The 12385-nt window shown below is 47.3% G+C and overlaps 7 non-coding genes and 2 pseudogenes across 7 annotated transcripts; all 9 read right to left on the bottom strand.

Annotated features, from left to right (window-relative positions):
* Positions 1–849: 849 nt before the first annotated feature.
* Positions 850–1040, bottom strand: LOC141185106 (U2 spliceosomal RNA). Its single transcript, XR_012259799.1, has one exon. It is a non-coding gene; the product is annotated as a U2 spliceosomal RNA (small nuclear RNA).
* A 1120-nt stretch (positions 1041–2160) lies between these two features.
* On the bottom strand, positions 2161–2351 carry LOC141187239 (U2 spliceosomal RNA). Its single transcript, XR_012261444.1, has one exon. It is a non-coding gene; the product is annotated as a U2 spliceosomal RNA (small nuclear RNA).
* A 1121-nt stretch (positions 2352–3472) lies between these two features.
* Positions 3473–3663, bottom strand: LOC141184603 (U2 spliceosomal RNA). The gene has a single exon (XR_012259343.1). It is a non-coding gene; the product is annotated as a U2 spliceosomal RNA (small nuclear RNA).
* A 1121-nt stretch (positions 3664–4784) lies between these two features.
* Positions 4785–4975, bottom strand: LOC141184283 (U2 spliceosomal RNA). Its single transcript, XR_012259053.1, has one exon. It is a non-coding gene; the product is annotated as a U2 spliceosomal RNA (small nuclear RNA).
* A 1121-nt stretch (positions 4976–6096) lies between these two features.
* LOC141185929 (U2 spliceosomal RNA) lies at positions 6097–6280 on the bottom strand. Its single transcript, XR_012260513.1, has one exon. It is a non-coding gene; the product is annotated as a U2 spliceosomal RNA (small nuclear RNA).
* Positions 6281–7074: 794 nt separating this feature from the next.
* On the bottom strand, positions 7075–7166 carry LOC141186278 (U2 spliceosomal RNA; annotated as a pseudogene).
* Positions 7167–8287: 1121 nt separating this feature from the next.
* LOC141185691 (U2 spliceosomal RNA) lies at positions 8288–8480 on the bottom strand. Its single transcript, XR_012260326.1, has one exon. It is a non-coding gene; the product is annotated as a U2 spliceosomal RNA (small nuclear RNA).
* A 1060-nt stretch (positions 8481–9540) lies between these two features.
* On the bottom strand, positions 9541–9611 carry LOC141186311 (U2 spliceosomal RNA; annotated as a pseudogene).
* A 1117-nt stretch (positions 9612–10728) lies between these two features.
* LOC141185715 (U2 spliceosomal RNA) lies at positions 10729–10922 on the bottom strand. Its single transcript, XR_012260348.1, has one exon. It is a non-coding gene; the product is annotated as a U2 spliceosomal RNA (small nuclear RNA).
* Between the last annotated feature and the right edge of the window lie 1463 nt (positions 10923–12385).

A 12385-nucleotide genomic window follows, 5' to 3' on the forward strand; every position in this document is an offset into this window, starting at 1 on the left:
GGAACGAGCAGCTGTCTACCCTTAGCAGGAGGGTTGCTGATTAATTACCTCTCCTGCTGCTGCTGCTGCTGGCTGTCCAGCAGCAGACTGAAGGTGGCTGCTGCTGTGCGCAGGTATATAAAGGCTCAGAGCCTATTATGACACGCGCAGCCAGCGTTCCATTGCCACATTCCGTCTACTGCAGGCGGGATACCTGGATGGCTGAATGTCACTGAGAAGCTCACAGAGACCGCCATAAGCAACAGTTTAAAAGAATGCCACAGACTAATCAACCAAACTTTTTGGGTTGGTTTCTCTTTTATAGTCTGCAGGCATTAAATGAAAGAAGTCAGTGTTCCAGCAGAGGGATACAACGTTTCAGAAAAGGCATTGTAGCAAACCAAAAAAGAAATTTTAAGCGCAGCAGAGTAACCAGCTCACATACCTGTTAGCTCAGGTGAGTTTAAAAGGCTGCTGTTGATAACAAGGGCATTTGCTAAATAGATGGTGTGTGTGCAACAATATACTGAAAGGTCAATTATATTGTGCAGCTTATCTCACCACCTGTAGTTATTTAGGTGAAAGCTCCAAAATGCTTGCCTAATATGTCTGTTTATCCAAAAGGAAGTATAGAGGGAGAGCTAGATAGATAGCATTGCATTACATTACATTACATGGCAATGCAATGCACAGTTGCTGAAGTTGAACCAAAATGAGCTTGTCATCTGGCTTCTGCAACTTTTAACATGAAAAATCCAATGAGGAGAAGAAAAGCAAAGCCAAAGAGTCCATCCCAAAATCCGACAAACAAGCAAAATGAACAAAAAGCATTGAATTCAATTCTTTCTGATTTTAGAAACTGCATTAAAGAAGGGGTGCACCGGTCCTGGAGATACTGCAATACCAGGTCAATGCGTGCAGTGGACAGAGCAAGCTCTTTTTCCATCTCCCTGTTCTAAAAATCCATTTAATATATGGTCCCCAGATAGGGGACGTATCAGATATTAAACTGATAAGAACAGATACTACACTTGATCTTAGCCAAAAGGCCGAGAAGCGATAACCAGAATTGGTTTCCGACTACGGTGCCACCCAAGGATTCTGAAAAGTCCATTTGTGGAGATGGCCACCTGGACTCCCGTTAAGAAGACATGCTGTCAACCTCTAGATCCCTCACATGCCTGCACTTTTCGGCTTGCTGCTGCTGCAATCCACGCGTTTTAGATCTGCATAACTCCACCTCTTTTAGCACAGTACCCTCAACCCCCGGCTGTTCCCACCCGCCTCAACACCGTTGGAAGGGAGGAGAACCAATTAAGGCGGGGGGGGGGTGGAACGAGCAGCTGTCTACCCTTAGCAGGAGGGTTGCTGATTAATTACCTCTCCTGCTGCTGCTGCTGCTGGCTGTCCAGCAGCAGACTGAAGGTGGCTGCTGCTGTGCGCAGGTATATAAAGGCTCAGAGCCTATTATGACACGCGCAGCCAGCGTTCCATTGCCACATTCCGTCTACTGCAGGCGGGATACCTGGATGGCTGAATGTCACTGAGAAGCTCACAGAGACCGCCATAAGCAACAGTTTAAAAGAATGCCACAGACTAATCAACCAAACTTTTTTGGTTGGTTTCTCTTTTATAGTCTGCAGGCATTAAATGAAAGAAGTCAGTGTTCCAGCAGAGGGAGACAACGTTTCAGAAAAGGCATTGTAGCAAACCAAAAAAGAAATTTTAAGCGCAGCAGAGTAACCAGCTCACATACCTGTTAGCTCAGGTGAGTTTAAAAGGCTGCTGTTGATAACAAGGGCATTTGCTAAATAGATGGTGTGTGTGCAACAATATACTGAAAGGTCAATTATATTGTGCAGCTTATCTCACCACCTGTAGTTATTTAGGTGAAAGCTCCAAAATGCTTGCCTAATATGTCTGTTTATCCAAAAGGAAGTATAGAGGGAGAGCTAGATAGATAGCATTGCATTACATTACATTACATGGCAATGCAATGCACAGTTGCTGAAGTTGAACCAAAATGAGCTTGTCATCTGGCTTCTGCAACTTTTAACATGAAAAATCCAATGAGGAGAAGAAAAGCAAAGCCAAAGAGTCCATCCCAAAATCCGACAAACAAGCAAAATGAACAAAAAGCATTGAATTCAATTCTTTCTGATTTTAGAAACTGCATTAAAGAAGGGGTGCACCGGTCCTGGAGATACTGCAATACCAGGTCAATGCGTGGAGTGGACAGAGCAAGCTCTTTTTCCATCTCCCTGTTCTAAAAATCTATTTAATATATGGTCCCCAGATAGGGGACGTATCAGATATTAAACTGATAAGAACAGATACTACACTTGATCTTAGCCAAAAGGCCGAGAAGCGATAACCAGAATTGGTTTCCGACTACGGTGCCACCCAAGGATTCTGAAAAGTCCATTTGTGGAGATGGCCACCTGGACTCCCGTTAAGAAGACATGCTGTCAACCTCTAGATCCCTCACATGCCTGCACTTTTCGGCTTGCTGCTGCTGCAATCCACGCGTTTTAGATCTGCATAACTCCACCTCTTTTAGCACAGTACCCTCAATCCCCGGCTGTTCCCACCCGCCTCAACACCGTTGGAAGGGAGGAGAACCAATTAAGGCGGGGGGGGGGGTGGAACGAGCAGCTGTCTACCCTTAGCAGGAGGGTTGCTGATTAATTACCTCTCCTGCTGCTGCTGCTGCTGGCTGTCCAGCAGCAGACTGAAGGTGGCTGCTGCTGTGCGCAGGTATATAAAGGCTCAGAGCCTATTATGACACGCGCAGCCAGCGTTCCATTGCCACATTCCGTCTACTGCAGGCGGGATACCTGGATGGCTGAATGTCACTGAGAAGCTCACAGAGACCGCCATAAGCAACAGTTTAAAAGAATGCCACAGACTAATCAACCAAACTTTTTGGGTTGGTTTCTCTTTTATAGTCTGCAGGCATTAAATGAAAGAAGTCAGTGTTCCAGCAGAGGGAGACAACGTTTCAGAAAAGGCATTGTAGCAAACCAAAAAAGAAATTTTAAGCGCAGCAGAGCAACCAGCTCACATACCTGTTAGCTCAGGTGAGTTTAAAAGGCTGCTGTTGATAACAAGGGCATTTGCTAAATAGATGGTGTGTGTGCAACAATATACTGAAAGGTCAATTATATTGTGCAGCTTATCTCACCACCTGTAGTTATTTAGGTGAAAGCTCCAATATGCTTGCCTAATATGTCTGTTTATTCAAAAGGAAGTATAGAGGGAGAGCTAGATAGATAGCATTGCATTACATTACATTACATGGCAATGCAATGCACAGTTGCTGAAGTTGAACCAAAATGAGCTTGTCATCTGGCTTCTGCAACTTTTAACATGAAAAATCCAATGAGGAGAAGAAAAGCAAAGCCAAAGAGTCCATCCCAAAATCCGACAAACAAGCAAAATGAACAAAAAGCATTGAATTCAATTCTTTCTGATTTTAGAAACTGCATTAAAGAAGCCGTGCACCGGTCCTGGAGATACTGCAATACCAGGTCAATGCGTGGAGTGGACAGAGCAAGCTCTTTTTCCATCTCCCTGTTCTAAAAATCCATTTAATATATGGTCCCCAGATAGGGGACGTATCAGATATTAAACTGATAAGAACAGATACTACACTTGATCTTAGCCAAAAGGCCGAGAAGCGATAACCAGAATTGGTTTCCGACTACGGTGCCACCCAAGGATTCTGAAAAGTCCATTTGTGGAGATGGCCACCTGGACTCCCGTTAAGAAGACATGCTGTCAACCTCTAGATCCCTCACATGCCTGCACTTTTCGGCTTGCTGCTGCTGCAATCCACGCGTTTTAGATCTGCATAACTCCACCTCTTTTAGCACAGTACCCTCAACCCCCGGCTGTTCCCACCCGCCTCAACACCGTTGGAAGGGTGGAGAACCAATTAAGGCGGGGGGGGGGGTGGAACGAGCAGCTGTCTACACTTAGCAGGAGGGTTGCTGATTAATTATCTCTCCTGCTGCTGCTGCTGCTGGCTGTCCAGCAGCAGACTGAAGGTGGCTGCTGCTGTGCGCAGGTATATAAAGGCTCAGAGCCTATTATGACACGCGCAGCCAGCGTTCCATTGCCACATTCCGTCTACTGCAGGCGGGATACCTGGATGGCTGAATGTCACTGAGAAGCTCACAGAGACCGCCATAAGCAACAGTTTAAAAGAATGCCACAGACTAATCAACCAAACTTTTTGGGTTGGTTTCTCTTTTATAGTCTGCAGGCATTAAATGAAAGAAGTCAGTGTTCCAGCAGAGGGAGACAACGTTTCAGAAAAGGCATTGTAGCAAACCAAAAAATAAATTTTAAGCGCAGCAGAGTAACCAGCTCACATACCTGTTAGCTCAGGTGAGTTTAAAAGGCTGCTGTTGATAACAAGGGCATTTGCTAAATAGATGGTGTGTGTGCAACAATATACTGAAAGGTCAATTATATTGTGCAGCTTATCTCACCACCTGTAGTTATTTAGGTGAAAGCTCCAAAATGCTTGCCTAATATGTCTGTTTATCCAAAAGGAAGTATAGAGGGAGAGCTAGATAGATAGCATTGCATTACATTACATTACATGGCAATGCAATGCACAGTTGCTGAAGTTGAACCAAAATGAGCTTGTCATCTGGCTTCTGCAACTTTTAACATGAAAAATCCAATGAGGAGAAGAAAAGCAAAGCCAAAGAGTCCATCCCAAAATCCGACAAACAAGCAAAATGAACAAAAAGCATTGAATTCAATTCTTTCTGATTTTAGAAACTGCATTAAAGAAGGGGTGCACCGGTCCTGGAGATACTGCAATACCAGGTCAATGCGTGGAGTGGACAGAGCAAGCTCTTTTTCCATCTCCCTGTTCTAAAAATCCATTTAATGTATGGTCCCCAGATAGGGGACGTATCAGATATTAAACTGATAAGAACAGATACTACACTTGATCTTAGCCAAAAGGCCGAGAAGCGATAACCAGAATTGGTTTCCGACTACGGTGCCACCCAAGGATTCTGAAAAGTCCATTTGTGGAGATGGCCACCTGGACTCCCGTTAAGAAGACATGCTGTCAACCTCTAGATCCCTCACATGCCTGCACTTTTCGGCTTGCTGCTGCTGCAATCCACGCGTTTTAGATCTGCATAACTCCACCTCTTTTAGCACAGTACCCTCAACCCCCGGCTGTTCCCACCCGCCTCAACACCGTTGGAAGGGAGGAGAACCAATTAAGGCGGGGGGTGGGGTGGAACGAGCAGCTGTCTACCCTTAGCAGGAGGGTTGCTGATTAATTACCTCTCCTGCTGCTGCTGCTGCTGGCTGTCCAGCAGCAGACTGAAGGTGGCTGCTGCTGTGCGCAGGTATATAAAGGCTCAGAGCCTATTATGACACGCGCAGCCAGCGTTCCATTGCCACATTCCGTCTACTGCAGGCGGGATACCTGGATGGCTGAATGTCACTGAGAAGCTCACAGAGACCGCCATAAGCAACAGTTTAAAAGAATGCCACAGACTAATCAACCAAACTTTTTGGGTTGGTTTCTCTTTTATAGTCTGCAGGCATTAAATGAAAGAAGTCAGTGTTCCAGCAGAGGGAGACAACGTTTCAGAAAAGGCATTGTAGCAAACCAAAAAAGAAATTTTAAGCGCAGCAGAGTAACCAGCTCACATACCTGTTAGCTCAGGTGAGTTTAAAAGGCTGCTGTTGATAACAAGGGCATTTGCTAAATAGATGGTGTGTGTGCAACAATATACTGAAAGGTCAATTATAATGTGCAGCTTATCTCACCACCTGTAGTTATTTAGGTGAAAGCTCCAAAATGCTTGCCTAATATGTCTGTTTATCCAAAAGGAAGTATAGAGGGAGAGCTAGATAGATAGCATTGCATTACATTACATTACATGGCAATGCAATGCACAGTTGCTGAAGTTGAACCAAAATGAGCTTGTCATCTGGCTTCTGCAACTTTTAACATGAAAAATCCAATGAGGAGAAGAAAAGCAAAGCCAAAGAGTCCATCCCAAAATCCGACAAACAAGCAAAATGAACAAAAAGCATTGAATTCAATTCTTTCTGATTTTAGAAACTGCATTAAAGAAGGGGTGCACCGGTCCTGGAGATACTGCAATACCAGGTCAATGCGTGGAGTGGACAGAGCAAGCTCTTTTTCCATCTCCCTGTTCTAAAAATCCATTTAATATATGGTCCCCAGATAGGGGACGTATCAGATATTAAACTGATAAGAACAGATTTTTTTTTTTTTTTTTTTTGAAAGCCCGAATTCGTGTACAAAACCCGAGTGCGCTTAAAAAAGTGACAAGTGCCACAAAAAAAGTGCACTAGGATGCTGGTCTTCTTGAAACCCTCTCCAAAAGGAGAAGGGTCCCCCAAACCATTCCCCGTCCCTCCGAGCCAAAAGGCCACAGCGAGGAAAAGGGACAAAAAGCCACCTCCAGCCGAAGCCAGAGTCGACCCAATCTTACCCCCAGCACCTGCCCGAGTTCTCACCCGAGCAAGGCACTGGGAGCCAAAAACTGTGCTCCCCTCCCGGAAGAGGGGAGCCAACAACGCTCTCCTCCCGAAAGAGGAGAGCCAGGGGGGTTCAGGGGGGAGCGGAACCTGATGGCCACACACTCCCCCCCTAGACCTGCCAAGAGAGGAACCCGTAAGGGAACCGCATCCCGACAAAATCCTAGTAGGACGTGACACACGTGAATAAGTGGACACACAGTGACAAAGAAATTAAATAAATAGTGAAGGTTTCACAGTATAATACTGCCCGGACCTTCGACCGGGAATTGAAAAATTCCCCATCCTAAGGCCAGAAGGCCCGGAATAAGGGTGTGTGCGAAGAAAGAAAATTTGAAGTGCTTGTGCAAATGTGCCATAAACTCAAGTGGGGTTCCCAATCCCAGTGAGTTAAGGCACCCCAGGGTCACCACTCCTGGGGCACTTCACACTTCGGGCTTTCGATCTTCCCCGGCCCAATGGCGTCGATCCTGGGGGGCCATGCTTTCCACCAGATGACTATATTAGCCACCTGGCGTACTAACAAGCGCCTAAACCCCAGTGTGCATAATGTATCAATCTACTAGGGCGGCCAACATCCAAAACCGCCTTTTCGAAAGATACTACACTTGATCTTAGCCAAAAGGCCGAGAAGCGATAACCAGAATTGGTTTCCGACTACGGTGCCACCCAAGGATTCTGAAAAGTCCATTTGTGGAGATGGCCACCTGGACTCCCGTTAAGAAGACATGCTGTCAACCTCTAGATCCCTCACATGCCTGCACTTTTCGGCTTGCTGCTGCTGCAATCCACGCGTTTTAGATCTGCATAACTCCACCTCTTTTAGCACAGTACCCTCAACCCCCGGCTGTTCCCACCCGCCTCAACACCGTTGGAAGGGAGGAGAACCAATTAAGGCGGGGGGGGGGGTGGAACGAGCAGCTGTCTACCCTTAGCAGGAGGGTTGCTGATTAATTACCTCTCCTGCTGCTGCTGCTGCTGGCTGTCCAGCAGCAGACTGAAGGTGGCTGCTGCTGTGCGCAGGTATATAAACGCTCAGAGCCTATTATGACACGCGCAGCCAGCGTTCCATTGCCACATTCCGTCTACTGCAGGCGGGATACCTGGATGGCTGAATGTCACTGAGAAGCTCACAGAGACCGCCATAAGCAACAGTTTAAAAGAATGCCACAGACTAATCAACCAAACTTTTTGGGTTGGTTTCTCTTTTATAGTCTGCAGGCATTAAATGAAAGAAGTCAGTGTTCCAGCAGAGGGAGACAACGTTTCAGAAAAGGCATTGTAGCAAACCAAAAAAGAAATTTTAAGCGCAGCAGAGTAACCAGCTCACATACCTGTTAGCTCAGGTGAGTTTAAAAGGCTGCTGTTGATAACAAGGGCATTTGCTAAATAGATGGTGTGTGTGCAACAATATACTGAAAGGTCAATTATATTGTGCAGCTTATCTCACCACCTGTAGTTATTTAGGTGAAAGCTCCAAAATGCTTGCCTAATATGTCTGTTTATCCAAAAGGAAGTATAGAGGGAGAGCTAGATAGATAGCATTGCATTACATTACATTACATGGCAATGCAATGCACAGTTGCTGAAGTTGAACCAAAATGAGCTTGTCATCTGGCTTCTGCAACTTTTAACATGAAAAATCCAATGAGGAGAAGAAAAGCAAAGCCAAAGAGTCCATCCCAAAATCCGACAAACAAGCAAAATGAACAAAAAGCATTGAATTCAATTCTTTCTGATTTTAGAAACTGCATTAAAGAAGGGGTGCACCGGTCCTGGAGATACTGCAATACCAGGTCAATGCGTGGAGTGGACAGAGCAAGCTCTTTTTCCATCTCCCTGTTCTAAAAATCCATTTAATATATGGTCCCCAGATAGGGGACGTATCAGATATTAAACTGATAAGAACAGATTTTTTGATTGAATATATCTTTTATTAGCACAAAAAATAAGTTAACAGACAGTGTACAGTGCCGCAGCCCAGTACACACAGAATTCTACATCATATTTACATAGCATGAGGATACGACGCACTAACTAGACACATCACACCCCTATGCTACACAAAACACTCAATCTGAAAGAAAAAGCATGTCAATCAATACAGTACGACGAACCGTGATAAGGGATGGGGATTGGGAAAAAGGGGATGGGGAGGGGAAAATCACAGGCCCGAAGGTTTATTGAAAGACAAGACACATAAGGGGAGAGGGGGAGGAGGGGTTTAGTCCTCATCCTCGTCCTCCGGACCGTCCACGATGTAATAGTCTCTGAGCAGGCTGTGGATCAGCCTGCGGCAGTCCTGGATGGACATCCTCTCCCTCCTCAAGATGAGCCGGTTCCTGGCGACCCAAACGGCATCCTTGAAGCAGTTCATAAGGCGCCAAGCCTCCTGGATGGCTCCGACGGTATGAACCCCAGGGAAGAGTCCGTAAAGCACAGAATGGTGCGATAGGCTCGCCCTGGGGACAGAGTTCCTCAGGTCGTCCTCAAGGGCAGTCAACAGGCGCTGTGCAAATCCGCAGTCCCAAAAAGTGTGCAAAGATGTTTCCTCCACGAAGGGGCACCTTGGGCAGTACCTGGTCTTGCACAGGTTCCGGGCATGCATGAATGACCGGACGGGCAGTCCGCCCTGAATCGCCATCCACGACAAGTCCTTGTGCCCGTTGGTCAGCCTGTCAGACGACACATTTGTCCACACAGTCTCCAGCGTGTCCTGGTGAAGTCCTGTGATGTTCTCCACGTCATCCTTGGCTCTGATGAGCTTGTGGATAGTTTTGGGCTTCCACAAGTCGGGCTTGAGTCCCTCCAGTTGATGTTCCCCCACAAATCGAACGACGTCTCCGTAGAACCATGGCGTCGTCCAGTTGTAGGGGAAGGAGCTGTCCCACTTGTCCCAGCCGAGTCGCCTCCAAAAAGGAAGCAGGCAGAAGCGAGACATGGACCTGCCCGCGGAGCCATTCTTGACTTGCAAAGTCCGGCGGACACAATCACACACAAAAAAGGATCGCAGGAGGGTGGGGATATCTGGAACGCCCTTCCCGATACTACACTTGATCTTAGCCAAAAGGCCGAGAAGCGATAACCAGAATTGGTTTCCGACTACGGTGCCACCCAAGGATTCTGAAAAGTCCATTTGTGGAGATGGCCACCTGGACTCCCGTTAAGAAGACATGCTGTCAACCTCTAGATCCCTCACATGCCTGCACTTTTCGGCTTGCTGCTGCTGCAATCCACGCGTTTTAGATCTGCATAACTCCACCTCTTTTAGCACAGTACCCTCAACCCCCGGCTGTTCCCACCCGCCTCAACACCGTTGGAAGGGAGGAGAACCAATTAAGGCGGGGGGGGGGGGGTGGAACGAGCAGCTGTCTACCCTTAGCAGGAGGGTTGCTGATTAATTACCTCTCCTGCTGCTGCTGGCTGTCCAGCAGCAGACTGAAGGTGGCTGCTGCTGTGCGCAGGTATATAAAGGCTCAGAGCCTATTATGACACGCGCAGCCAGCGTTCCATTGCCACATTCCGTCTACTGCAGGCGGGATACCTGGATGGCTGAATGTCACTGAGAAGCTCACAGAGACCGCCATAAGCAACAGTTTAAAAGAATGCCACAGACTAATCAACCAAACTTTTTGGGTTGGTTTCTCTTTTATAGTCTGCAGGCATTAAATGAAAGAAGTCAGTGTTCCAGCAGAGGGAGACAACGTTTCAGAAAAGGCATTGTAGCAAACCAAAAAAGAAATTTTAAGCGCAGCAGAGTAACCAGCTCACATACCTGTTAGCTCAGGTGAGTTTAAAAGGCTGCTGTTGATAACAAGGGCATTTGCTAAATAGATGGTGTGTGTGCAACAATATACTGAAAGGTCAATTATATTGTGCAGCTTATCTCACCACCTGTAGTTATTTAGGTGAAAGCTCCAAAATGCTTGCCTAATATGTCTGTTTATCCAAAAGGAAGTATAGAGGGAGAGCTAGATAGATAGCATTGCATTACATTACATTACATGGCAATGCAATGCACAGTTGCTGAAGTTGAACCAAAATGAGCTTGTCATCTGGCTTCTGCAACTTTTAACATGAAAAATCCAATGAGGAGAAGAAAAGCAAAGCCAAAGAGTCCATCCCAAAATCCGACAAACAAGCAAAATGAACAAAAAGCATTGAATTCAATTCTTTCTGATTTTAGAAACTGCATTAAAGAAGGGGTGCACCGGTCCTGGAGATACTGCAATACCAGGTCAATGCGTGGAGTGGACAGAGCAAGCTCTTTTTCCATCTCCCTGTTCTAAAAATCCATTTAATATATGGTCCCCAGATAGGGGACGTATCAGATATTAAACTGATAAGAACAGATTTTTTTGATTGAATATATCTTTTATTAGCACAAAAAATAAGTTAACAGACAGTGTACAGTGCCGCAGCCCAGTACACACAGAATTCTACATCATATTTACATAGCATGAGGATACGACGCACTAACTAGACACATCACACCCCTATGCTACACAAAACACTCAATCTGAAAGAAAAAGCATGTCAATCAATACAGTACGACGAACCGTGATAAGGGATGGGGATTTGGAAAAAGGGGATGGGAAGGGGAAAATCACAGGCCCGAAGCTTTATTGAAAGACAAGACACATAAGGGGAGAGGGGGAGGAGGGGTTAGTCCTCATCCTCGTCCTCCGGACCGTCCATGATGGAATAGTCTCTGAGCAGGCTGTGGATCAGCCTGCGGCAGTCCTGGATGGACATCCTCTCCCTCCTCAAGATGAGCCGGTTCCTGGCCACCCAAACGGCATCCTTGAAGCAGTTCATAAGGCGCCAAGCCTCCTGGATGGCTCCGACGGTATGAACCCCAGGGAAGAGTCCGTAAAGCACAGAATGGTGCGATAGGCTCGCCCTGGGGACAGAGTTCCTCAGGTCGTCCTCAAGTGCAGTCAATAGGCGCTGTGCAAATCCGCAGTCCCAAAAAGTGTGCAAAGATGTTTCCTCCACGAAGGGGCACCTTGGGCAGTACCGGGTCTTGCACAGGTTCCGGGCATGCATGAATGACCGGACGGGCAGTCCGCCCTGAATCGCCATCCACGACAAGTCCTTGTGCCCGTTGGTCAGCCTGTCAGACGACACATTTGTCCACACAGTCTCCAGCGTGTCCTGGTGAAGTCCTGTGATGTTCTCCACGTCATCCTTGGCTCTGATGAGCTTGTGGATAGTTTTGGGCTTCCACAAGTCGGGCTTGAGTCCCTCCAGTTGATGCTCCCCCACAAATCGAACGACGTCTCCGTAGAACCATGGCGTCGTCCAGTTGTAGGGGAAGGAGCTGTCCCACTTGTCCCAGCCGAGTCGCCTCCAAAGAGGAAGCAGGAAGAAGCGAGACATGGACCTGCCCGCGGAGCCATTCTTGACTTGCAAAGTCCGGCGGACACAATCACACACAAAAGAGGATCGCAGGAGGGTGGGGATATCTGGAACGCCCTTCCCACCCTTGCGAGGCTCCTTGTACATGACGGCCCGCCTGACTCTGTCCATCTTGGATCCCCAGACAAAGTGAAACACTGTCCTGGTAATGGCCCTGCACACAGTGACGTGTGGGGGCCAGGCCTGCGCCGTGTACTGCAAGACGGGCAGGACCTCATTACGCAGGACGAGTGCCTTACCCTCACAAGTGAGGTGTCTGAGGCTCCAGAGTCCGATCCGTTGCTTCACCTTGGCCAAGCGTTCTTGCCAGGACTTGAGGGCCGCTCCTTCCTTCCCGAACCAGACTCCCAGCACCTTGAGGAAATCCGGTTGAATGTTGAAGGGGAAGGGGGCGGAGGAGGCCGGCTGCCAATCCCCGAAGAGCATGGCTTCCGAC

This window comes from Phyllobates terribilis, unplaced genomic scaffold (genome assembly GCF_046119375.1).
Source record: "Phyllobates terribilis strain yellow unplaced genomic scaffold, ASM4611937v1 Scaffold_40__1_contigs__length_11209783, whole genome shotgun sequence".
In the NCBI taxonomy this organism is placed as follows: Eukaryota; Metazoa; Chordata; class Amphibia; order Anura; family Dendrobatidae; genus Phyllobates; species Phyllobates terribilis.